Source organism: Panthera uncia, unplaced genomic scaffold (assembly GCF_023721935.1).
Source record: "Panthera uncia isolate 11264 unplaced genomic scaffold, Puncia_PCG_1.0 HiC_scaffold_439, whole genome shotgun sequence".
Taxonomy (NCBI): Eukaryota; Metazoa; Chordata; class Mammalia; order Carnivora; family Felidae; genus Panthera; species Panthera uncia.
In genome coordinates this window covers 18,287-45,410 of record NW_026059582.1, presented here as the reverse complement: position 1 = coordinate 45,410, position 27,124 = coordinate 18,287, and the positions used below count along the sequence as shown (strand labels likewise).

Here is a 27,124-nt window from a genome sequence, read left to right as displayed (position 1 = left end):
CTGAGGCAACATTTACATACAGTGAAACAAACAGATCTTAGGTGTACAATTCTACGAGTTTGTAACAACCATCTCAATCAAGATACAGAATGCTTCCACCACCCCAGAAAATTCCCTCATGCCCAGATACAGTCAAACCCCAGCAAGCTCCCGGGCAGCTACTAGTACCACAGATTAATTTGTCCTTGTTCTTGAACATCACATAAATGTAATCACATGACACACAGTCTTTTGCGACTGGCTTCTTTCATCCAACCTGATGTTTTACAGATTGATTTATGTTACCTATATCGACAGTTCATTCCTTTCATTCTGAGGACGACCCCACCATTTATTTATTCCTTCTCCTTTGATGGATATTTAGGACGTTTACAGTTTGGGGGTATTATGAGTAAGTACATAAACATTCTTGTGCAAGAATCTTGGGGACACGTGCTTTTCGTTCCTCACATAAATAAATGATAATCAGAAGTAGAGCTGCTGTAGACAGGGTAGACAGGTGGTATGTTTAACTCCATAAAAAATAAACTACTAAACGGTTTTCCAAAACGGTGATACCATTTTACAATCCCATCTGCATTTTAAGAGAGTTCCAGTTGCTCCAAAGTCTCATCAACATCTGGTGCTGTTTTAATCACGGTCTTTCTAATGTACATAAAATGGTATCTTACTGCGGTTTTAAATTTCCTTCTCAGGACTAGTGACTTTAAGCATGTTTTCATTCGTTTATTAGCCTTTTTTATACCTTCTTCTTTAAAATGTCTCTTCAAATCATGGGCTCATTCTTCTCCCCCACCCCAGTTGCATTAACCGGCTTTTTTATTTAGTACCGGCTTTTATATATTCTGGGTAAAAAGTCTTTCGTCAGACACATGTACTGACATAAATATTTGCTCCTTGTCTATGACTTGCCTTTTCATTCCCTTAATAACGTGTTTTGACAATCAATGATTTTAAATTCTGATACAATCCACTATATCAAAGTTTTCTTTTGTTCTTTTGTTTAGAACTTTGTGTCCTCTCTCTGAGAAATCGTTCCCTACCCCTAGGGTTCACAAAGATATTCTCTATGCTTTCTTCCAGAAGCTTTTAACTTTTTCTCAGTTTGTATTTTAATTTGGTTGAAAATTTAGAAATTTAGATAAATGCTATGGACAACTGGGATAACCAAGACAAAAACAAATTATTTGAAGGACAGTGATTATAAAATTCAGAAAACAACAATTCATCACTATCTGCCTTATCTTTTCCTCCAAGGGTTTCTTTGGAGAGAAAATGAATAAGCAGGAAATGATCTGCAAATTACAGTTTTCTCACAGAAAGCCTGTAATGTAAATGTGAGCAGAGAAAAAGGTGTTCCGGAGGATTAACAATTTATGTTTAGTTCATCCTGGGTCTGGTCATTTTAACTTTTGAATCCAAGTACATAAAGCGACACTATATTAACAAGGACATGCACATCCTATTGCCCAAATCCAGGGAGCAGGGTTCCCACGTGGCGGCCCCGCAGGCACATTCAAGTGGTGCCTAAAGGAAGGAAAGGGCACCTACCAAAACGGTCTTAATGGTTAGCAAAAGTTCTCGGGGACAGACGCAGGTTTTCACTGTTCGCTTCCAACACTTCTGCAACTATGCTGTTAAAACAGAAGCGTACACTACTTTCAAAAGAAAAGAGAAGTTGCCTGTCCTACTGTATTTTCCCAAAAAGTACAGAACGGACAAAGTTGTATCAAACTATTTTACTTCCAAAAAATGGGTCTGATGAGCTTAGAAATCCAACTGCTTTTGAACAATATACCTTAGTTTACACAAAATTAGTATTTTCATATACTATTTTTGCATTAGAAAAAAATAGAAGTTAGGCTTTTTTTTTTTTTTTTACTGTGATAACAGTCCTCTTTGAGAAATAGTTTTAATGAGATTCATGCAATTCCTGTTTATGAAGACTCATGAGGTTTCATTCATACTGAGCCTGTCTTGAGGATATTTAAAAGAAATTATTGGCGTACACAATCACAAAACCACAAATCAGATCCCAGTGAGAAACAACGAGTAACCAAACACAAACAATTTGTTAAAATGCTAGTAAATGCTCTTTAAATCCCTCCTAGAGGCATAGCCATGGAAAGCCCAATCTTTAATTTCATCAAGACACTTCTCGGGTTACTTTGGCTAGGTGTCTATAAGGTATATTCAAACCCAGTTTTTGATTCTCTTTTAAATCTCAAGTATTATTAGAGGCACAAGGGCTGAGAATTTCTGCTTCCCAATCTTGTATTTTTCTACATTCGATACAGTTAAGTGCTGAGGACTTACTAAATAGCCTGAATGATTCCTTTGAGTTTTTTGTTTTTTTTTTTTAAATCACCTTAGTTCTAGAAAATTATCCACTGGGGTAACCTTTCATAAAATTAAATATCCCACAAAATAATACTGATTGGGTTAGTAAAATGGAAATACGCTAGAACTGGCAAACAGGCATCAAACTGGTGGCGGCCTGTTGGGGTGCAATATTAAGACTATAAAAAAACATCCAGGTTGAAAACTGGAAAAGAATATCATTACTGATTAACAATGTTTAACCAGTAGTTGGGAAGAGAGAATAATATAAACATTTTCACTGTATCTGCCATTTCTAGAGAAAGTCAATACAAATTTATGGGTAAAATGCAATAAAAAGCAAAATTTGAACATTATAAATTATTTTATAATAGCAAGGTTATTGTAACCAAATTACATGCTTTAAATAATTTTGTTCTAAGAATCTTCTTTTCATATTGGCATTCAATATAAAGGGGTCATCTAATAAAAATTTTCTTACAGTAGCATGTATACGTTTTTGACCATTACAGAATATCTGGTACACAAATCATCCTCTTGCTATATGCAAATGTGAAACTGGGCAAAATGGATGAGGTGACTATTTGAGGCACTAAACAGAAGGCAGCACAGGCTTCTGAGGCTTCCAGAAAAACAGGAGAGTACTCCCACAACCACCGTGCTTTCAGCTGGGAGGGTCTCTTCTGATGAAGCAGAAACAACAAATGTAACAAAGATCTCACCGAGGTAAAAGGCAGAGATCTGATTAAGCTCAGGGGTGCTAAGGCAGCTAAAGTTTGTGCAACAGAGTAGCACAGAAAAGGGGATGAATGGGAGAGCCTCAGAAGTCCATACGGAAATGCACCTCTGGTCCTTGGCCAAAGGTTGGCTGCAGGTGCGCAGGGTCTGAAAGCATAGTAGAGAGGACACCGGAGACAGCACGGTACCAGGAGAAAGAGTTCTGGCCCAGCCAGAACGGAGAGACTTCATGTAAGCACCTCAGGTATTCAGCTGAGACCCCAGAAAGGCCACACCTTCGAAGTGAGGACCATGCCCTAAGATGAAAGACAAAACTGAAATAGGCCTGCCTTAACAAAGAAAACCAAGGCTGACAATACCAGATTAACCGTTAATTTAAATGCCTGCCAAAGTGAAACTCAACACCCATAAAGAAAGTAGCAATCCAGACTCCCTACAACATCTCATTCGCAACATTCAGCATACAATTAAAATTTCTTAGACATGCAAAGCAGAAAAACATGACCCGCGACCAAGAGAAAAAAGCAGTCAATAGAAACCAACTCCAAGATGAACCAAATGTTGGAATTAGCAGAGGTGGACTACAAAGCAGCTATTGTAAATACACACGTGAATGTAAAAGAAGGTTATTACAATAAGTAAAAGGATGAAAAGTCTCAGCAAAGATACAGAAACTATAAAAGACAGAAATTCTAGGTCTCAAAAGTACAGTATCTGGAAAGAACAATCTACTCTGTGCTCTTAACAGAAGACTAGAGACTGCAGAAGAAAGACATGGCAGACTGCATTTCCAAGAGTGACTGTAGCACCATCCCACACACTCTTCATTAACGTACCTTTAATACTTCTCCCATCAACTGGTAAAGTCTGCGGTTCCTCCCTAGAACTTGGGCACAGCTTTGTGACTGCTGGAACTCAGAGAGTGTAGCAAAAGTGACAGTGAGTGATTTCTAAGACCAGATCATAAACATGTCACATACGTTCACCTTGGACTCTGGATCCTCACTTTGGACACCAAGCTAACAAACATACTACGATGAAGCACAAACTAACCTACACGGAGAGACCACTTGGAAAGGTCAAGTAAAGGGGTGTTGGCCAACAGCTCAGCTGAAGACCCGATAACAGCCAGCATTTACCAGACATGCCAGTGAAAACACCTGCAGATAATTCGGGCCCCCAATGTGTCAACTCATTTCTAGTCACCAAGTCTTCACGGCTAAAGCTCCACATACTGTGAGGCAGAAACAAGCCATCTCCACCATGCCTCATCTGAATTCCTGACTCCCTGAATGCATGAGTAGAAGATAAATAAATGTTCTACGTCGTATTTATGTTTAGAGGTGGTTTGTTATGTATAAATGCTAACTGGAATACAAATTTAATGAACCTGACAACAGATTAGTAGTAATTATCTAATCTGAAGAACGAAAAAAAGAAATTGAAAAAATGAACAGTTCAGTGACCCGTGGAACGATACAAAGTAATTTATCATATATGTTACTGGAGTCTCAGGACAGGTAAAAGAGAATGGAGCAGAAAAACATTTTTTACAGACATCCCAGATGGAAATTCCCCAACAATGGTGTAAAACATCAAGTTACAGATTATAGAAGCTCACTAACCCTCTAGTAGGAGAAATAGAAAAAGAACCACTATGCATATTAGTCAAAACCAGTGAAAACCAACGATAAAGGGAAAGAAACAAAAAACAGAGAACTATCAATAATGGTTGACTTCTTATCAAAGCTCATGAAATGACATCTTTAAAGTGCTGAAAGGGGAAAACAACAACAACAACAACAACAACAACAAAAAACCTCAGCTCCAAATTCTATATCCGGCAAAATGCCCCTCAAAAATGATCAACAAAAGATGAGTGAAAATCTGTTGCCCTCAGGCTGAAGGGAACTAATGGGAGTACATATAAAAGATATTTATATTTATAAAAGAATATCTTTTTCTTCCCTTGCTTTGAAAGACAACTGCTTAAAGCAATCAAGTAACACTGTATTCTGGGGTTTATTACATACATAGATATAAAATATATGACAATAACCACATAAAAGAAATGGAAGGATAAGGAATTCTACTTTTGTAAGGTTCTTACATTTTAATGCTGACAATACTAACTCTAAGAGGACTATAGTAAGCTAAGAATGTGTTTTGTAATTCTTGGTGTGCAATCTCTAAAATATGTATGAGTATATAAATTTAGTACAGCTAAAGTCAACAGAATTAAAATTAAATACCTAAAGTTATTCTATTAACTCCAGAAAGGACAGGAAAAGGCGAATGAGAGAGAAGGAATGAAGGAATAAATGAATGAATAAATGAATACTGGACAACTCAACACAAATAGAAAAATGACAGACGTAAACAAAACATTTCAATAATTATACTACATATAAATGGGCTAAATATTCCAATTAAGAAAGTCAGTGATCATAAAATAACTTCAAATTTGACCTTACAATATTTCTTTATGAAATACAGTACATACACATTTACATATACTTGCTCTACCAACTGGAGAGCACTCTACAGGCAAATGAATACAAAATGTTCAACTGCAAAGAAGATCACATAAATCAAATGCCAAATTCTATCTAGCTGCTCCAAACACTTGACCATGCCACTAAACTCATTCCAATAGAGGGGGGAAAAGAATCTGGGTTGCAAGATAAGCTTTCTTTATAGGCCTCAAAAATTCTGTTAATTACTTTGGTGAAGTACTATTAGTGTGATGGTCCAGGGTCTGATCTTCTACCTTTCTGGGTAAGCCCTGATCCTGTCAGTATATTGAGTGGTGCTTTTGTTTTTTTCAGGGACAAATTCAAACTCATATCATACGACTGATATATAAATATCATAATGACCATAATGGCAATATATTAATTTTCTTGAAAAATCCAACTGCCACAGGAACAAAATTATTCACATCTTTATGGCCAGTTCAAGATCTTGCCATAAGCAGACGCACTGAAAAGTGAAATTATACTGCTGCTGAGTAAACATGGAATCAAACAAAAGAAGCTAGTTAAATCAATTTCTAACAAAGACATTCTGATGTTTCCATCTCCACAACAGGAATGGTCTTGCCCAAAATATCTGAAGTTCATTGGCTAAAGTTTCCTTTCCCTTAGCCATGTTTCTTCCATGTTTCAACAGCTAACCAACCCGTTGACAGGCTTTATGTAGACTATATTCTAGAGAATTAAATTCAAGTCTTATTGTAAAACCTGAGAGTTAATCTGTTTCTTAAAGATGAATTGGTAGATCTCTGCTTGGTACCAATACATATTGATACTAAATTTTATATTATTAGAGCATTATTTCATTTTCAAATGCTTGGGGAACTGATAAAAATTCATCTTGGAAATATTTATTGAGTACCTCCTATGTGACAAGCTCTACTACAGATACACTGTAGTACAGACAACCACAATCATAACAAATGCTCCTAGCACTTGGAGAGAAACCCAGAAGCAAACCCTCTTTTAAGGTATCCCATTCAGAAAAGAGCCTAAGAACACTGGACAGTCCCTACTAATCCAAAAACAGATTTAAAAAAAAGAAAAGTGCATATCTAAAAACAGCAAAATAATTACTTATCTGCTATATTTTTCTGTAGCTATTTGGCATCATATTTACTTCTGCTGTATTCATGTTAAATTAAAACTTGCTCTTAGAACTCTACTCATCTACAGCTGCCACTGCTACTACGAAAACAAAAACTGAGTTGTTGTTTTTCCTTTTCAACATATAAGTCATCTCTGCCTTAATCCCATTAACACAGGCGTGCTCCAAACATTCTAGTCCTTAACTATTTTCTCCTACTTACCTTCATGTTGTCAAACCTAAAATCAATTATACATCCAATACAAGTAAAGTATCTTGTTGAAAATCCACTCTTAACACTTGCCTGGACAGTACTGCCTTTTCCTATATTAATTACCTCAAGGTAAACAGAGAAGCAAAACTAAGAGCTTTACGTCAAGGTCTATGCTCAAAGACAATAATCCCCAGTACTAAAGAAAATAAAACTAGAGGGAAAAGAAACAGTAGGGGAAGTGAACTATAACCCATTGAGAAAATTCAGAAGGCTATTAAAAATAATATATATAGTTAGTATCCAAAATCTATAACGAACTTACCAAACTCAACACCCAAAAAAACGAATAATCCAGTGAAGAAATGGGCAAAAGACATGAATAGACACTTCTCCAAAGAAGTCATCCAGATGGTCAATTGACACATGAAAAAATGCTCAAAATCACTCATCATCAGGGAAATACAAATCAAAACCACAATGAGATACCACCTCACACCTGTCAGAATGGCTAAAATTAACAACACAAGAATCAACAGGTGTTGGTGAGGCTGTGGAGAAAGGGGAACCCTTTTGCACTGCTTGGTGGGAATGTAAACCAGTGCAGCTACTCTGGAGAACAGTGTGGCAATTCCTGGAAAAACTAAAAATAGAACTACCTTACAATCCAGCAATTGCACTATTAGGTATTTACCCAAAGGATATAAAAATACAGATTTGAAGGGAAGCATGCACCCCAATGTTTATAGCAGAATTAAATAGCCCAACTACAGAGAGAGCCCAAATGTCCATCCACTGATGAATGGAAAAAAAAAGATGTCAGAGAGACAGATAGGGAGAGAAGACTATTACTCAACTATCAAAAAGAATGAAATTTTGCCATTTGCAACAACGCGGATGGAGCAAGAATGTATTACGCTAAGCAAAATAAGTCAATCAGAGAAAGGCAAGTATCATGATTTCACTCCTATGTGGAGTTTAAAAAACAAAACAGATGAACATATGGGGGGAGGGGTGGAGAAGAAAGGCAAACTATTAAGAGACTCTTAACTACAGAGAACAAACTGAGGGTTGATGGAGGTAGGGAGGTGGGAGATGGACTAGATGAGTGATGGGTACTAAGGAGGACACTTGTGATGAGCACTGCGTGTTGTATGTAAGTGATGAATCACTGAATTCTACTCCTGAAATCAATATTGCACTGTATATTAACTAAAATTTAAGCTTAAAAAAAAAAAAAGAAAAAAAAAAACCTGCCACGTATTTCTTCAAAGAAGTTATCACTCTGCACTTTTACCAACATGGTTGAGAGTTTCAGTTGATCTATATCCTTGCCAACCAATTAGCCCTTTAAGTTTTAGCCATCCCAGTAAATATGAAACCACACCTCACTATCTTTTAATTCTCATTTCCCTAATGATTGATTTTGAATATATTTTAATATACTTACTTATCATTTACATATCTTCTGTGTAAAGTTTATGTTCAAATCTTATGCCCTTTTCTTCATGGAGTTGTCCTCTTACAAATTTGTAAAAGCATCTTTATATTGTATTGAATTCAAGTCCTTTGTCAGGTATATGCACTGCAAGTATTTCTCCCAGACTCATTCTCTTTTGTTAATGGTGCCTTTCAAAGAACAGAAATTTTTAATGTTGATAAAGCCCAATTTGTGAATTTTTTTTCATGCTTAACTTCCTGTGCACTAAGAAATCTTTGACTAAACCAAAGGTCACAAAGATTTTTTTCTCTGTTTTTACCTATTTTATAGCTTTAAATTTTACTTTTATGTTTCTATCTACAATCCATTTGTATGTAGTATGAGATTTTTGTGTATATGACAAATAGTCAAGGTTCATTTTATTTTTTATACCAACATTCAGTTGTTCCAAAGCGTTGGTTAATAGGAGTATCCGCTCCCCATTGAATTATCTTGGCATCTTTGTCTAACAATGTATGTGTCAGTTTTCCTATGATTTCTATTCTGCTACATTAACCTCACATCTATTTTTTTTTCTTTTACTAACTTATTAACCTATATTATATGACCCAGCAATTCTACTCATGGATATTTTATCAAAAGAAATGAAAATAAATGTCCACAAAAGTCTTAGACATGGATGCTCATAGCAGCTTTGTTCATAATAGACCCAAATTTAAAACAACCCAAATGTCCATCAAAGGTGAATGGGTAAGTAATCCTGCCCTATCCATACAATGGAATACTACTCAGCAATAAAAAGAAACAAATTACTGATGCAAGCAGCAACTGAGATAATTATGCTTAGAGAAAAAAGCCAGATACAAAAAAAGTACATACCATGTAACTGCATTTATATAAAATATCCATACAGGCAAAACTTAACTACAATTAAGATTTAGAAACTGCCTAGAACCAGGTTTGGGGACCTGATGGCAGAAGGGCATGTTCTAAATCTTGGCTATGGTGCTGTTTACGTGGATGTGTATACATGTCAAAACTCACTGAACTGTAAACTTAAAAGTGACTACATTTCATTGCACATAAATTATACTTCAATAAAGTTGATTTTTAAAAGTAATCTGATTATAACTATGAATATGTAAAATGCAACCCACCTCAAAATATCTCAAATTTTTTTTGCTTAATACCAGAGATAGCCATAGAAGGAATAATTATATCATCTCCAGGAATGAGACCTTTTTAGAATGAAAAGCAAAACGGCACTGTCTAGAATGGCACTGTACAATAGAACCTTCCACAATGATGAAAATGTTCTGTATCTATGTCGTCCAACATGGTAGCCACTAACCACATGTAGCTATTGAGCACTTGAAAGGCGACTAGTGCAAATGAAAATCAATGTTTATTTTAATTAATTTAAATTTAAACAAATAGGGCGTCTGGATGGCTCAGTCAGTTAAGCGTCTGACTTCAGCTCAGATCATGATCTCACAGTTCATGAGTTCAAGCTCTGCTCTTAGCACAAAGCCTGCTTCAGATCCTCTGTCTCCCGTCTCTCTACCCCTCCCCCGCTCTCTCTCAAAAATAAACAAACATTAAAAAAAAATTTTTTTAACATAAATAGCTACATGTGGCTCATGGCTACTATACTAGATAGCACAAGTCTAAAATACATGTATCTATGAAAAAATCCAGTGGAACACAATATACGTGCCTTAGTAAGGTAGAAATGGGTACATTCTTGGAATAGTGCATAAAACTGAAACAGGAAAGATATAGTACTTTACAACTGTCAAAATACTTACAGAAAAAGTATTCAACCATATTTAGTTTTCTAACAAATTCCTGACATGCTTGATTAATAAAGAAGAAAACTACAACTCTGGACACATTTTCAACCAAGAATGAGGAACAAGTTTGAGTGGACATGCCAGGAAACAGGGAGAAAGTGTTCATATAATTTTAGAGTTCACGTCAGACAAGGAAGGAAATACTGGCATAGTTAGATATGATACAGATCAGTAAAACGGATTTCAAAAGCTTCATTTAAATAACAGGCTATGAATTCATAACTCAAAATCTAAGAGGAAAGACTACAGAGAGACTTTAAAAACTAAAATTCTGTATAAACAATTACAAATGATACTAGGTTAAAAAAGACAAATGAGAAAATAACAGAAATTATCTCAGAAAACCAATCAACAAAGCTGCAGTGAAATTTACCCATAACATTCAGATTTAAAAGGTTTAACAAGCAGGGAAAAAAAAAAAGGGAATAATCATAGATGAACACAAATAGCACATATAAAAGAACATAAAAATGGTAACAACAAAAGAAAAGGCTTGGAGTGAGGAAAATGTTTGCATCAAAAAGAATATTAAGTAAGGCAGCATGCCACAGGTTAGACAGCTATATGACACTAGAACCAGAGAAAAAGCAGAACTCCTTAAAAAAAAAAAAAAAAAAAAGGTTTAAAAACCACTAAGTTCCCTTTTATTTCTACCATCTCTGTCCAAGAGAATGTAGCTGATTCAGTAACTCAAACAGTGGTGGATACATGACATTCTTCTGGATTAAAAGCATTGTCAATTTGCTGTTTAAGCAAGGTGATTTCTTAAAGAATATTCTTTAACAAACAACTATCAACAAAAAAAATCTTTGGTATTTCATGATTGTACATATTAGTAAAGCAGTCAGCAATCAATAATTCAAAATAGAGTAATCCATCAAGCTCTATAATAACTTCATCTGAATCTTGCAGTTATCAAATTCAAGGCAAGCAGAGGCAGGGCCATAAAACTGAACAAAGAGAACTAACTTCCTTTTTTCTGAAGAGTTCATCAAAATCATTTAGGAAAAAATTTTTTTAAAAAAGTTGAAGATGGAGTCAGCACTCATGTACAGATCAAAGGAAAAAATTACGTATGACCAATAAACACAAAGTGGCTTTATGTCACAATTAAAGAAATGCAATCAAAAATCAAATTACAACAAACTGCAAAAAGTTGATAAGTTTAAAGTCTGCCAAGGCTGTGGGAGGGAGGAAACACTCTCATGCATGTGGGTGGGAATATAAAATGATACTGTTTTTGAGGGTGAAAGTTTAATCCATGGACCCACTGGTCGCAGCAACTCCACTGCTAGGAATTTACCTTAAATACTTGGAAAAGGACAGCAAGATACATGTGTGAAAATGTTTCCTAGAGTACTGTTTTCAATCGTGATAAACCAGAAATAACCTAAATGTCCCTCAGAGGGGACTATTTATGATGGAATGATCATAAAATGGAATAAAGGACAACCAATAAAAAGATGTTTCACCTCCGTGCCAGTATGGAAAATTCCTAAGTACGTTCAATGAAAAAAAGCAAAATGCAGAAGAGTATGCAGTATGTTCCCATCTGTTTTTTTGTAAAAAGTAGGTCTGAGATGAAAACAATTCTTTAAAGAATGACTGCAAGTTCTAGTTGCAAACAGAGTCTGAAGACAGGAGGTGTAAAGCAGGAGAAATCGGTAGGAGGTATTAGTCCTTTTGAGGCTGCTCTGCACCCAAACCCATTTCAGTTTGGAGACAATTTCAAAAGGTGAGAAGCAAATAAATACTCCCCTTCCCCATCTTTCTCCTCATGGGAGCAAGGCCGAGACCAGTTAGGTCCTCCTGCTCTGGACACTGACTCCCAGGGGTAAAAGCAGGGTGCGGAGGAGTCAGGTCATGGAGAGAGATCTCCAGCAGAGTGGAAAGGTAATGAGCACAGTCACCAATATCCAGTCAAGGCAGCAGTGTGGGACACTGGGACAGCACTGGGACAGCACTAGGACAGCAAGCGTCCAATAGCAGTCAGCATCCTAAGCAGAGACTGCCCTTATCGTAACCTGGTGACATGCCTTATTTCCCTTGGCTTCTGCCAATCTTCCCAGCTCAGGGCTCTGAGCCGTGAGCTATGAGCTATCTAACATTTTGCAAGTAATTATTTTCTGATTAAGTTATTTAGAGCTATTTTCCATCCTATGCAACCAAGAACCCTGACCCTGTTCATCTACAGCATTTTCCTTTTTTTTTTTTTTTTTTTTTTTTTTTTTGATTGAGGGTTGGTAAAATACTTTTTGTGCTCCCTTTAACATGTGAACTTTACAATTTCTTATCTAGCATTTGAGCAACAGGGAGACTGGCAGGAGAATAAACAATCTATTTAAAAGAAAATATCACAGCATTTTTAAAAAGGGGGGAGGGTAAGTTCTCTCAAAGAACTTGAATATTACTTAGGAAAACATTCACCATGGCTGCCCCTCCCACTTCCTCCTCTCTCCTCCCAAGGATTTCATGCCCACAATTGGCTCATTGCCTTATAAATTTGATACAATGGAAAAGCGGAAAAAAAGCAAGAAAACAGCACTTTCCAAAGGGAAATGGGAAAATTTAACTGGAGATACTTGGAAAGTAGGTTAAAAACTTAGACAAGAGCAAAGAGGTAATATCCTCAAGATGTGGAAAATCTAGAATATAAATCTTTCTAAGACAACTATACCTTACTTCAAATAATTTCAATATATAAAAATCTGAATTCACTAAAGACAGCTGTGAGAATAAACAGTCTTTGTCTTTTTTAGAAGTCTTTTCTTTCCTCAAAGAATTCCTATGAAATAGTCCTAAGTAAGCTGCCAAAGTGCATTTTAAAACTATTTTTGTCAAAATAATATATAAACATGTATTTCAAAAGACAGACAAAAACATGTAATAAAAAACTAGTTGAGGGAAGATGGCAGAATAGGAACCCCAGGAAACCCATCTCCCCACCTAGACAAGTACTCTACTGGCATAATCGGACTGATGTAACTATTTTGGAACCCTGGAGTCTAGTCAAAAGCTTGCATCGTCCAGACGAAGGCTTAGACCGTAAATCATAGTTAATTTCAGCCCGTTTCAACTCAGTATGGCAGCAGCTATTCACCCCCAGTGCCCCTCACCTCCCAGCAGGCAGCCATGTACATACTCCTAGCACAGCCTGCACCAGCTCATGGGACCTTGTCCTCCAAATATCAGAGATCTGTGTTCTTATCATTGACTTCTGCTTATGATAACAGACATGCAGACACAGAAGCAGGCCACCCCGGCTGAAATCCCCACTGATGGAAAAGGCTTCCAGGGGATTTAAAGATCCAGAGGCTTTTTTTTTTTTTTCCTCCTTTTATCCCCCTTTTTCCTCTTTTGGGAGTCAGGCATTTAAGACATGACACCCATGTTTGTGTGAATGCAAGTTTTCAACTCTTTTGAGTAACTACTCATAGGGATGCATTTGCTTGATTTTATGGAGTATGTTTAGTTTTGTAAGAAACTACCATCTTCCAAAATGGCCATACCATTGTGCATGTTGTGGGTTTTTCATATACTGCCATATTGCATAGTAGGAGAGTTTCTATATGCACATACTGGATGATTTCACCTATATGTCATTCTAGAAAAGTCAAAAGTATGAAGACAGTAAAAATATCAGCATTTGCCAGAGGCCAGGGGGCAGGGAGGATGGAGAGGGATGAATTGGCAGAATACAGACTACTTTTAGAGCAATGAAAGTACTCTGTATATTACTATAATGATGGACACGTCATTAAAATGTGTCCAAACCCAGGGGCGCTTGGGCAGCCCAGTCGGTTGAGAGTCTGACTCTTGATTTCATCTCAGGTAATGATCTTACGGTTCATGGGACTGAGCCCCATGTTGGGCTCTCCTTCATTATTAATGCCCTCTACCAGAGTGGTATATGGTAAAACCCTGGTTTGCGAGCATAACTCATTCCAAAAACACACTTCTAATCCAAAGTACTTGTATATCAAAGCAAATTTCCCCATAAGAAATAAAGGAAACTCAGATGATTGTTCCACAACCCAAAAACATTCATATAAAAATGATTACAATACTGTAATATAATACAAAATAATAAAGAAAATACAAAGCATAAGGAAAAATAAATTAACCTGTACTTCCCTTTGATAACCTTCATGGTTGGTTTGAGGGAGACAGGAGAGAGGAGGGTTATTGTGTAGGACAACTTTCACTATCACCAACAGAATCACTGCTATCTATCGACTCAAAGGAATCTTTTTCTGCACGGGGCCATTGTATACGCTCACGTGGATGCTGACCACAGTGCAGAATTAATAAACTCTTGTCATAGACTGTATTTCATGTAACTGGCATAAGGCAGCAGAGGAAAGGGTCTCTATCTGTAGGCAGCCTGACCTAGAATGAAGCAAAGCATTCCTAAGCTCACTCTTGTGGGGAAAAGCAAAGGACTGTCCACAGGTGCTTTGAAGTGACAAAAATACACCAGTGCCAGTTGTGGGCACCTTCCAACATCCTGAAAAATCACTGATTTCTGCCAAACACCACGGCTTGAGACTGAGCATCTGAGCACGGGAAATCATCACCTACAATCCCAGAGAGAGAGAGAGAGAGAGAGAGAGAGAGAGAGAGAGAGAAGAACCATTGGCTCAGTTGTGATCATGTGACATTTGGCTTCACATACTATTCGTATTGCATGACATCGCTCGTTTATCAAGTTAAACTTTATTAGAAATGTTTGCTCATCTTGTGAAACACTCGCAGAACAAGTTACTCACAACCCAAGGTTTTACTGTATTTGTTATAATTAGTTTATCTATACTGACACATCGTTATCATACAGAAAGTCCATGATTTACATTAGGGTTCACTCTTGGTATGCATCCTGTGGTTTTGGACAAAAAAAATTTTTTTTAATTTTTTTAATGTTTATTTATTTTTGAGAGAGAGACACAGACAGAGCGCAAGTGGGAAGGGGCATAGAGAGAGGGAGACACAGAATCCAAAGCAGACTCCAGGCTCTGAGCTGTCAGCACAGAGCCCGATGTGGGACTCGAACCCACAAACCATGAGATCATGACCTGAGCGGAAGTCAGACGCTCAACCAACTGAGCCACTCAGGTGCCCCTGGACAAAAAATGTTTTAATGTTTATTTAGAGAGAGAGAGAGAGAGAGAGAGAGAGAGAGAGAAACAGAGAGAGAGAGAGAGAGAGAGAGAGAGAAAGAAAGAGAGAGACAGAGAGAGGGAGGGAGGGACGGAGGGAGAAAGGGAGGGGCAGACAGAGAGGGAGGGAGAGAATTCCCAAGTAGGCTCCATGTGTGCTCCCACTCTCTCTGCCCCTCCTTCACTCAGGCTGTCTCTCTCTCTCTCTCAAAGTAAATACACTTAAAAAAAACTGGTGAAGGAGACTATACATGTGTGAGGGCAGGCGGGATATGGGAATCTTCTCTACCTTCTGCTGAATGTAGCTATGAATGAAAAGTGGCTCTAAAAAATAAAATCTATTAAAAAAAATCCACACCCAACTAGTATGATATGCGATCATAAAAGACAAAAATTTTCCTCTAAGGTCAGTAACAAGACAGACAGGTAGTCTGCTTTTGCCACTTCTATCCAAAAAGGCATCCGTATTGGAAAGGAAGAAATGAAGTTACCTGTTTGTAGATGACATGTTCTTATATGTAGGAAACCTTAAAGATTCCACAAAAAATTGTTAGAATTAACAAATTAAGTAAAGTAACAGCATACAAAATTCAAATTCAAATATCTGTTGCATTTCTGTACACTAACAATGAACAGTCCAAAATGGAAAATTCCATTTACAATAGCATTGAAAAAGAGTATCTATAAATGAACTTAATCAAGGTGATACACAGAGAAAACTACAAAACACTGTTGAAAAAAATTAAAGACCTAAATAAATGGACAGACATCCCACATTCGTAGATCAGGACTTGATATTGTTAAGATTTCAACACATTCTACAGATTAATGTGATTCCTATCAAAATCCCAAAAACTTTTTTTTTTTTGGGGGGGGGGGCAGAAGTAGAAAATTCCATCCCCAAATTCATATAGAGTCTCAAAGAACCCTCCAAGGCCAAAACAATCCTGAAATAGAAGAACAAAATTGTAGGACTCACAATTCCTGATTTCAAATTTACTACAAAGCTACAAAGTGTGGTACTGACACAAAAACAGACATATATGCCAGTGAACTAGAACAGAGACCAGAAATAAATTCTTGTATATATGGTCAAATAATTTTTTGACAAGTGTGCCAAGACCATTCAGTAGAAAAAGGACAGTCTTTTCAACAAATGGTGCTGGGAAAAGTGGATATCCTCATGTAAAAACATTAAGTTGGACCCTTATTTTACACCATACACAAAAATTACTCAAAATGGATTAATGACCTAAAAAAAGGCCTAACACTCTAAACTCTTAAAAAGGAAACATGAGAGAAAAGCTTTAGGATACCAGTTTAGCAATGATTTCTTGGATGTGTCACCAAAGACACAGTCAACAAAAAGATAGCTAAATTGGACTGTATCAAACTTCTGAACATTTTATGCATCAAAGGACACTATCAACAAAGCAAAAAAGCAACCCATAGAATGGGAGAAAATATTTGCAAATCACCTGATTAATACCCAGGATACATAAAGAACTACTAGAACTCAACAACAAAAAAATAAAGCATTCAATTTACAAATAGGCAAAAAACTTAGACATTTCTCCAAAGAAGATATTCAGTCAATAAGCACATGAAAAGATGTTCAATGCAAATCAAAACCACACTAAGATATCACCTTACAACCATCAAAATGTCTAGAATCCAAAAGAAACAAGGGCTAGCAAGGATGTGGAGAGAAAGGAACCCTTATGCATTGTTGGTAGGAATAGGAATATGTGGCATATGAATTCCACAGTGCAGCCACTGTGGAAAACAGTATGGAGGTTCTTCAAAAAATTCAAAAGAGGGGGCCCCTAGGTGGCTCAGTCGGTTAAGCATCCGACCAAGGCCCACACTGGGCTCCGCACTGAGCATGGAGCCTGCTTCGGATTCTCTCTCTCCCTCTCTCTGCCCCTCCCCTGTGCACACGCACGTGCTCTCTCTGTCTCTCTCTCAAAATAAACATCTTTAAAAAGTTAAAAATAGAAATACCATATGATCCAGTAATTCCACTCCTCGATACCTAGCACAAGAAAACTAAAACATTAATTCAAAATGACACATGCACCCCTATGTTTACTGCAGCATTATTTATAATATCCAAGTGTCCACTGAGAAATGAATAAAGAAGACATCATACACACAAACATAATGGAATATTACTCAGCCATTAAAAAAAGTAGATCTTGCCATTTGTGACAACATGGATGGACCTAGACGGTATTAAGTTACAGACGTCAGTCAGAGAAAGACAAACACCATATGATTTCACTCATATATATAGAATCTGGAAAACAAAACAAATGAATACACAAACAAAAAGCGGAAACAGACCTGTAAATACAGAGAACAAACTGATAGTTGCTAGAGGGAAGCGGGTAGGGGTATGGACAAAACGGGTAAAGGCAAGTGGGAGATATGGGCTTCCAGTTATGGAATGAGCCAGGGGTGAAAAGGTACAGCATGGCGAACAGAGTCAATGGCAGTGTAACAGTGCCGTGTGGTGACAGACAGTAGTTCCACTTGTGGTGAGCATAACATAAGGCACAGAATTGTCCAGTCTCTATGTTGTACACCTGAAACTAATATAACACATATGTTAACTATATGCCTCCTTTAAAAAAATATATCACTTAGCAAATATACACAAAATTGCATTCCCCAAAGATCAAAAACCACTGGACATTTTCTGGAACCTGTGCTATACTTGTCTAGGCTCAAATTGAAAAAGAAAAAATTTTTTAATGTTTATCTTTATTTTTGAGACAGAGAGAGACAGAGCATGAGAGGGGAAGAGGCAGAGAGAGAGGGGGACACAGAATCGGAAGCAGGCTCCAGGCTCCGAGCCATCAGCACAGAGCCTGATGCGGGGCTGGAACTCGTCAACTGCGAGATCGTGGCCTGAGGTGAGGTCGGACACTCAACAGACTGAGTCACCGAGACGCCCCTAGACTCAAATTTAAAAGAGGAACAGAGGGAGGAGGAGATGGAAGGCCTCCCATTAGGTGGTAAAAATGTAATACTCAATCTACTAGATGCTTAAATAGGCCTTCCAAGAAGGGAGATCATAAGCCTCAAATTTAGACTTTGGAAGTTGTCTCAAGATAATTATATAGCCATTGTACGCATGCATATGCTGAAAGTATTGATGCATTCAATGTGCACATTTTAAGTACCTCTGTTTCTAAGATCCTTTTAGCATTTCTTCATTTTTTTAAACACCAGGCCTCCTGGTTAACTAGATTTCCCAGAGCTCTGGTTCCTAGCAAATGAAGAAATTACCAGCTGTCATACCCCAAAACTAAGAAGAACGGGAAAATCTCAGAAAGATTCTAGCTAAAATAAGGGTTCTTTTATGTTTCATCCCCTCCCTCTGACTTTGAAAGAAGGGGTTTGCAGGAGAGGTCAGTTACCAAGGGGAAGGGAAGTTTCTCAGGTCTCTGCTTCTGTAGCTGAGGTGTGTGATTTCTCCAAGTTACAGTAGTTTAAAATAACGACGGGGGGGCACCTGGGTGGCTCAGTCGGTTGAGTGTCTGACTTCAGCTCAGGTCATGATCTCACATTTGGTAGGTTAGCGCCCCGCGTCGGGCTCTGTGCTGACATCTCGGAGCCTGGAACCTGCTTCAGATTCTGTGTCTCCCTTTCTCTGCCCCTCCTCCACTCACAATCTGTCTCTCTCTCTCTTAAAAATAACTAAACATTAAAAAAAAAAATTAAAAAATAAACAAAAGATAAAGATAGGGAAGAAAAAAAATCCACAATGAGATAGTACTTCACACCCATTAAGGTGGCTCTTAAAAAAAAAATTTTTTTTTTAAAGCCCAGAAAATAGTAAATGTTGAGGATGTAGAGAAATTGGAACACTTACACTTGCTGGTAGGAATGAAAAATGATACAGCCACTGTAGAAAACAATACGGCAGTTTCTCAAAAAAATTACACACAGAATTACCATTTGGCCCAGCCATTCCATTTCTGGGTGTACAACCAAACGAACTGAAAGCAGGGACTTGAACAGATACTGGTACACCTGTGTTCACACCAGCATTATTTACAATAGTCAAAAGGCAGAAGCAACCCAAATGTCCATCAGTGGATGAACAGATAAACAGAATGTGGTATATACATATAATGGAAGAGAATCCTGACGCAGGCCAGAACAGGAATGAACCCTGAAGACGTTATGCTAAGTGAAGTCACATGCTATGTCACACTAAGTCAGTCACAAAAAGACAAATATTGCCTGACTCCACTTAACATAAGGTACCCAGAATAAATACCAAAGACAGAAAGTAGAACAGTGTTGCCAGGCTGAGAGTAGGGGCACTGGGGAGTTCCTACTTAACAGGTACACGGTTTCAGTGTGGTGATTAAAAAAAAGTCTGAGATGGGTACTGGTGATGGTTGCCCGATGTGAATGTTCCTAATGCCACTAGTGTACTTAGAAATGGTCAAAATGGTAAATTGTATTGCACATATTTTATAGATATATATATGTGTATATAAAATTTTACCACAATAAAAAAAAAAATTCATCTCCAGCTCTATTCATTCATCTGTTCCTGGGTCTTCTCCAAACGTAACCATCCTCAACTATCATATCCTTTTTGCTGGTATTTAATTTGGCATTTCTCTATAATATACATACCACTGCTTCCTACAGGTTTATCAATTACCTGCCTATCTTCTGCCATGGTAGATGAAGCTTACAAAACCAGAAGCACCTCCACATTTCACTTCTCCGAATCCCTACCTTCAACGGCAATATGACAATTTGTGGTTAAGAAGCCAATCGGCAGATGTTAACATTTGCTTCCTAACCTAATTCACCTATATTTGTAAGAATCTATCACGTTTTCCCAAAACATTTCAGTATCCATCTATCAGTTCTACTTCTTATTTTCTTCTTTGATGCCCTCTGTCATACTGCTCACCCAGAACTAGCTGCTCTTCAGCCGATGGCACAGGTGTCATCCCTGGGCTTTCCTCTGCTGCTTCGGAGTTGGAGCCTCAATTTACCAAAGCCCCTTTCTCTTCTTTCATGGCTTATTCTCTTGTTTTGTTAGAACACACTGTCTAATAATTTTCTAAGAAATGTTGCATGGATACAAGTTTTTGCTGCTCTTCTCGAATGGCTTTCTTTCTTCCTCTCGCACTTCGGCTGGTGGCTCGGCTGGATACAGAACTCTATGCTGAACGCAAACGTGACACACTGTACCTCCATCTTCCATCATTAATTCTTCCATCCTGAGAAGCTGGACGTCATGTATATTCCTAATCCCTCCTACATGACCCTGAAAGCTTTTGAGACATTCTCATTATTTCTGGCATCATTAAAGAAATTTCAGGGGTGCCTACGTGGCTCAGCCAGTTGAGTGTCCGACACTTGATTTTGGCTCGGGTCATGATCCCTAGGGTCGTTGAGAGGGAGCCCTGTGTCAGGCTCTGTGCTTATGGGAAAGAGCCTGCTTGAGATTCTCTGTCTCTCCTTCTCTCTGCCCCTCCCCCCAGGCACATGCTCTCTCAAAATAAATAAATAAACATTAAAAAAAAAAAAGAAATCTCACAATAATTGCCTGGTATAGGCCTGTTTTCATTCATTGGGCTTGGCACAATATAGCTTTTTTCAATCTGGAAACTCAAATCCTAAATAAACTTTCTGGTATTTACCTATACATGGTATATAACCTCTGGTGTACACATGTATAGGATAAAACATTTTGTTCTCTGACATACAGGATCATATGGCTATCAGCTTTGGAATCTGACAGACTGGACTCAACCCTTAGCCTCACTACTTAACCAGCTCTGGTACTTGGGGAAGCTAACTTCTTTAACACCATATATGAAATGGGGACTTATTAAAAACTGCAGTTTTTCAATAAGATGACACATGTCACCTGGGTGACTCAGTTGGTTAAGCGCTGACTCTTGATTTCAGCTTGATTTTGGTTTGTGAGATCAAGCCCTGCATGGGGCTCTCTGCTGACAACGCAGAACCTGCTTGGGATTCTCTCTCTCTCTCTCTCTCTCTCTCTCTCTCTCTCTGCACCTCCCCTGCTCTCTCTCTCCTTCAAAATAAATAAGTAAAATAAAATAAAATAAAATATGACACATGTAAACTGTACAAAAGCAACATACGTATGTAAATAAATGTAAAATACATGTTACCTATTATTAAAATATCAAAAACTGAATTGGTGCAGATACTATAAACACTGTCAAATCTGTCAAGACTGCTATTTTAAGAAAATAAGACCAACAAAAGAAGTGGGAGGCAGCCAATGGGTAGAGCTTTTTCTTTTGGGGTGATAAAAATGTTTTGGAACTTCAAAGAGGTGGTGGTTACATAACATTGTGAAAGTACCAAATGTCACTGAAGTGTACACTTTAAAATTATTAATTTTATGTTATGTAATTTTCACCTCAATGAAGAACAAAAAGGAAGCAGGGAAAAGAAAGGCAATACAAGGAAGAAGTCAAAAGTTGTTGAAAAGGGAGAATGGAATTGATATTCTCTCTAAATTATTTCGAAGCTTTCCTCTACATAATCTCTTTTTAATTTTTTAACTGAATAACCAATAATGATAATGTTGGGATGACAAACACTTCCTTTTTCATGGAATATCAACACATAATTAAGGTTGATTGAGAGATCAACATATAATTATAAGAATATGTGACGTTTCTTCAGGGAGAAAATGTATAAAAGAGGAAAGCTGGAAGCTGCACCTGAATCTGTAATACAGCCATATATATATATATTATATATATACAGGCTCTGACAGCTCAGAGCCTGGAGCCTGTTTCCGATTCTGTGTCTCCCTCTCTCTCTGCCCCTCCCCCGTTCATGCTCTGTCTCTCTCTGTGCCAAAAAATAAATAAAAAACGTTGAAAAAAAAAATTAAAAAAAAAAAAAAAAAAAAAAAAAGAAAATCACTATATATCAGAAGACTAAGCTCAAAGCATTTCCTTACAATAAATATGGGAACCCACCCACATCTAACATCGTTCCAATAAAACGGGAAGCAAATTACTTCCTACTGATTTCAGACTAAGGGGAAATATTGTTCTATGCATCTTTTTTCATTTTCAACACTTCCCAAATTATGCTCCAAGGAACACTGTTTAGAAGACATTATTTAACATATAAAAAGAAAAGAAAGAGAGAAGGGGGAAGGAAAGGAAGGGAAGGGAAGGGAAGAGAAAGAAAAACAGGAAAAGAAAAGCAGCATATTCAAATTTCACTCTTGGGAGAGTTACAAGGCATAGTAGTATATTAAAGGTTCTGCAGTAAGAAAGCCAGTTCACGACTCTATTAAACCTACATTTGTCTGATTTATTAAGTACAGAACAGTTCCTAAGCTATGTCTGTTAAACACATAATTCATCACTTTGTTAAAGACTGCTTAGATTTTATACCAGATAACATATAAATTAGGGTAACTTCAATATTAGCCCCAGGGATGAGATTACCACACAATAATCAATTATTTGAATAAAACATTGTTTCAAATTACCAGCAGTTCAGAGCAAGATCTTAGGGGCAATAAAGGAGGAGGAGAGAAGGTGGTTAATAAGAGGAAAAGAAGAAAAAACAATCTGGGAAGAGTTCAGCTCTTCAACTTTCTTTTTGAGACATCGTTGTCCTACCCTGTCAATTCTGATTGCTTATTAAACAAAACATTTGCAGTTAAGATAGTTAAAAATTTCAGCTTTGTTCACTTCTCCCCGACTTTTTATTTTTTTGCATCAATTCCTGACCCTAGGAGGTAACCTCAAAAGAAGTTAAATATTTGTCACTTGAGTACCTCAAATATAAAATTTCATGTTGCCATTAACAAACCATATCCCCAACGGTTAAATACTGCATAATTTAAGTAAAGGCATTTGCAATGTGAGTTTCTTGTACTCAAAGCAAAGATGTTCAACACTAACAAACTATGAACCTGGCACAGTGTTTCTCCTTTGGGGAGAAATCATAGAAAACACATGGAATGAGAGGGCAAAGGAAAATCCAACTGGAAATGTTTGTTGAGAGAAAATTTACAAGAATAAAGACACATTTTTCACTGAGACATTATCATCTTTGAGCCAAAAAGGAATCACTACTGATTATTACTACTGTGTCCAATACCGTGGGAACCAAACAAGAAAATCAATCATTTAGGTACTAGAGACAGCCATTCCCCCTTGGAGAAGTTAATCCTAACAGACCAATTACTTGGAAGTTACTTATTTTTATTTTATTTCACAGGAAAAACCACAACTATCTTCTTGGTCACTGTTCATCCTCTCTCTCGCAGAAGGGGAGCGGAGTGAGCAACGGAAGCCAGCAAAGCCTCACTAGCCATTTATCCCCCAATCGCAACATGTGGGAGGACAAGACAAACCAGGCACAGCATAGCTATTATATTCCACAGGTAATTCCTCATCATTTACGTGCTATTACCACTGCCATTACCATAAAGGTGACAGGATCAGTTGGCTAAAGCAACTACTGGCTAAATAAAAAACCATGTACATAAAAACTTTTTTAAGGAATAACATTTGAAAAAGCCAAGAACTGGACAAAATAAGCTAGATACATTAAAGCAGGCAGAATAAACTTCAATCTTGGTTACAGATTACAAATTAAATTTGGGAATCCTTTTTTTTTTTCAATAACTTTTTAATGTTTTATTTTATTTTTGAGAGAGAGAGAGAGTGCACGAGCGAGCATGAGCAGGAGAGGAGCAGAGAGAGAGGGAGACACAGAATCTGAAGCAGACTCCAGGCTCTGAGCTGTCAGCACAGAGTCCGACATGGGGCTCGAACTCGTGAACCGCGAGATCATAATCTGAGCCAAAGTCGGACGCTTAACTGACTGAGCCACCCAGGAGCCCCAAATTTGGGAATCTTAATTCAGTGTCATTAATTCAGGCGAGGGCTATGAAGTCAGAAGATGACATATCAAAATGCTTCCCAAAAAAGTATTTTCTTGGTGAAATTATTACAATCTAAGGTCTGAAAATGAAGTGTACAGATCCAAAAACTGAACTTTATCAGTAACCTGAAAGATGAAAAATCAGCCTCGTGACTAACAAGTCAGAAGAAACTAATTCAGTCAGAAGAGAACAAAGAGAACCAACCAAAACTAACATGCCAGGTTAATTTACCACGAGGATGATACCCTTACAGTGATCAGAAAACTTGTCCTCTACCCAGACTATTCATACTCCTTTTCCAGGTGAGTACTAACCTGATTTGATTGAATCAGTACTTGGTTGGACACAGAACGATAAAGCAGTAATATAAGATAGTCACCCTGGAGGATATCTTGCCTAGGTTATAAGGAGGCCTCATGAACACTCCTGCACCACCGCAGAGAACACAAGTCTGGTGACTGCACGACTCCTTTTCCAGATCCTCCTTCTCTGCTGATTCAAAATTTACATCCCTCATTCTTTTCTCTACCACCCACATTTTCTGTACATGTGTACTGCCACTGACTAAACCGTATCACAGTGTTGCTCTCATGGATCTGTGATGGTAAGCATCCTTCCAACTGTGTCCCACCTAACTAGGAGAAAACAAATTTATTTCCCTATTTTCGAGTTCTTAAACAGCACTTCTAACAGTCTCATGTAGCTATAACTGTAATACAAACTACAAAGAAGTAGTTTGGGGCTTTTCTGTAGTTTTTGTAGACACTGACATTTACTAATTCTGCACAGAACAGAAACACTACAGAAGTCCAACTGGACACAACTCAATATGGCAAAATTTAAATATACATTGGTTCAAAGCAAATTGGTAAAAACTTACCACTTAGAAAAACAACTTGTGGCTCACTCATATAAGGACACAGGTCGGCTCATGTGCTTAAACAACTAATACAAAAGGACTCTACACCTGCATAATGCTTTACAAAGTGCTCTCCCACTCACTGTAACATTTAATTCCCAGCAAACATTTAAATTCAAAGTCTCCAAGAAAGAGATTTCTGAAAGAGCATAAAGGGAATAATCCAAAATTTTAAACTTTAAAAACCATTAAAGTTTCTACGGACATTTACAGTTAGTTTTTCATACATATATATTTTTTATTTGGAATGAGAAAATATACTGAGACTACACAGCAGACACAAATTTCTTCTCTCATGAAACACATGATGTACTCTTAGGTTATAAATGTATTAAAATCATTTAAATGGGCCTTGAGAAACATTGTTCGGAACTGAATGATAATCACACTTAGAAAATTACTCACGTTTATAAAAGAGACAAAGTCAGACTTTGGTTTGCCCACCAACTCCTGTCCAGACCCTCTACCAAATACTTATTCAAACGCTTGGTACATTTATGCCCTACTATAAACTGTTGTATGTAAAAAATACATGGTATCAGTTATCTCCAACTTAGGATGAATAAATTTAAGTGAATGAATCCGCTTGATGTTAAACCTAATCCCCTACTGTGAAATAAAAGACAAAACCATAGTGTAATGGAATCCAGACATTAACTTGGTTAAGAAGTATTGTATGGAGTCCATGAAATTATATCACATACACCTGATCATGTCAAAGGTCAGTTCTTATCAACGGAGTTGTATCCCACTGAAGTCCATTAAACAAACAAAAAAGCAGTACAGAGCACCAACATAATAAAAATAGTTTACCTCACAAGTACATCGTTTTCTATGGTTTAGAAATCTTCTCTAAATGAAAATACAGCATGAATACATCAATAGTTGAAACAGAAAATTAAGAGTTCTTACCTTACTACATCATCAATATTGTTCCTGTATACGCCTTCAAGTCTTTCTGCAGGAAACCCCATAGCAATAATGTTTGGATAAATATCTGAGTACTTAGGTTAAGGAAATATCTGAAATATGCAAAAATGCAAACTACGTGTAAATGTTTTAAAGCATTAGCTGATTATAAAAAGTACTATACCTATGTTAGCAAAAGACTGTCAAATTTATTTATTTATAAACCATCATGCATAATTAAGAAACACAAGTGAATACATTAATTCCGAAAGAATTATATCAAAATAATTATATGGCAAAATAATTTTCAAATCCCTCTACCTACTACATTAAAAATGCCCTCAAGGAAAAAACTTAACTTCCACATTTACGGTATTTAGGCATATGTACATGAAAAACAAAAACCTCAGACTTTATAAATCACAGAACTCAAGTTATCTTGGGACAAAAACCAAGTATCAAAATAAAAACAAGAATAGCTACACAACTTCTAATTTTTTCATGAATATAAAACGCACCATGGCATAGAGAAAGGGAGCTACAGTTAAGAATTAGGAAGCCAGATTTAAGACCTGGCTGTTCATCTAACCAGTTGTATAATTTTGACATGTGACTTAGACATTTGCAGGCTTCAATTTCCTATTCCACATGATTAGGCTGAAACAACCACAGTGATCTCTTCCAGTCCTTGGTATTTGTGACTTGGTAATACCGAACTAAGGTACAAACTTATTCTCCCTTTCCATCAAGGCAATCAACATTTAGCATGCCATTCTATTCACTTATGTCACACACTATATTTGGCATAAAAACTTCTGCACTCCAGAAGCATTAACTAAAACACACACACACACACACACACACACACACACACACACACACACAATCTACATTTCTATGTATTTTGGATCATACCAGCACTAATTTCTTCTTGAGATCCACTATCCATCTCTTTAATCTCATAATTTTCTGACATGGACCTTCCAAAACAGCCAAGC

At 37.2% G+C, this 27,124-nt stretch overlaps 1 long non-coding RNA gene across 1 annotated transcript; it reads right to left on the bottom strand.

The window, feature by feature from the left end:
- Positions 1-2,312: 2,312 nt before the first annotated feature.
- Positions 2,313-26,982, bottom strand: LOC125918102 (uncharacterized). Its single transcript, XR_007456376.1, has 2 exons — positions 26,130-26,982; positions 2,313-20,672 (listed from the first exon to the last, which is right to left on the bottom strand). It is a non-coding gene; the product is annotated as an uncharacterized LOC125918102 (long non-coding RNA).
- Positions 26,983-27,124: the final 142 nt, after the last annotated feature.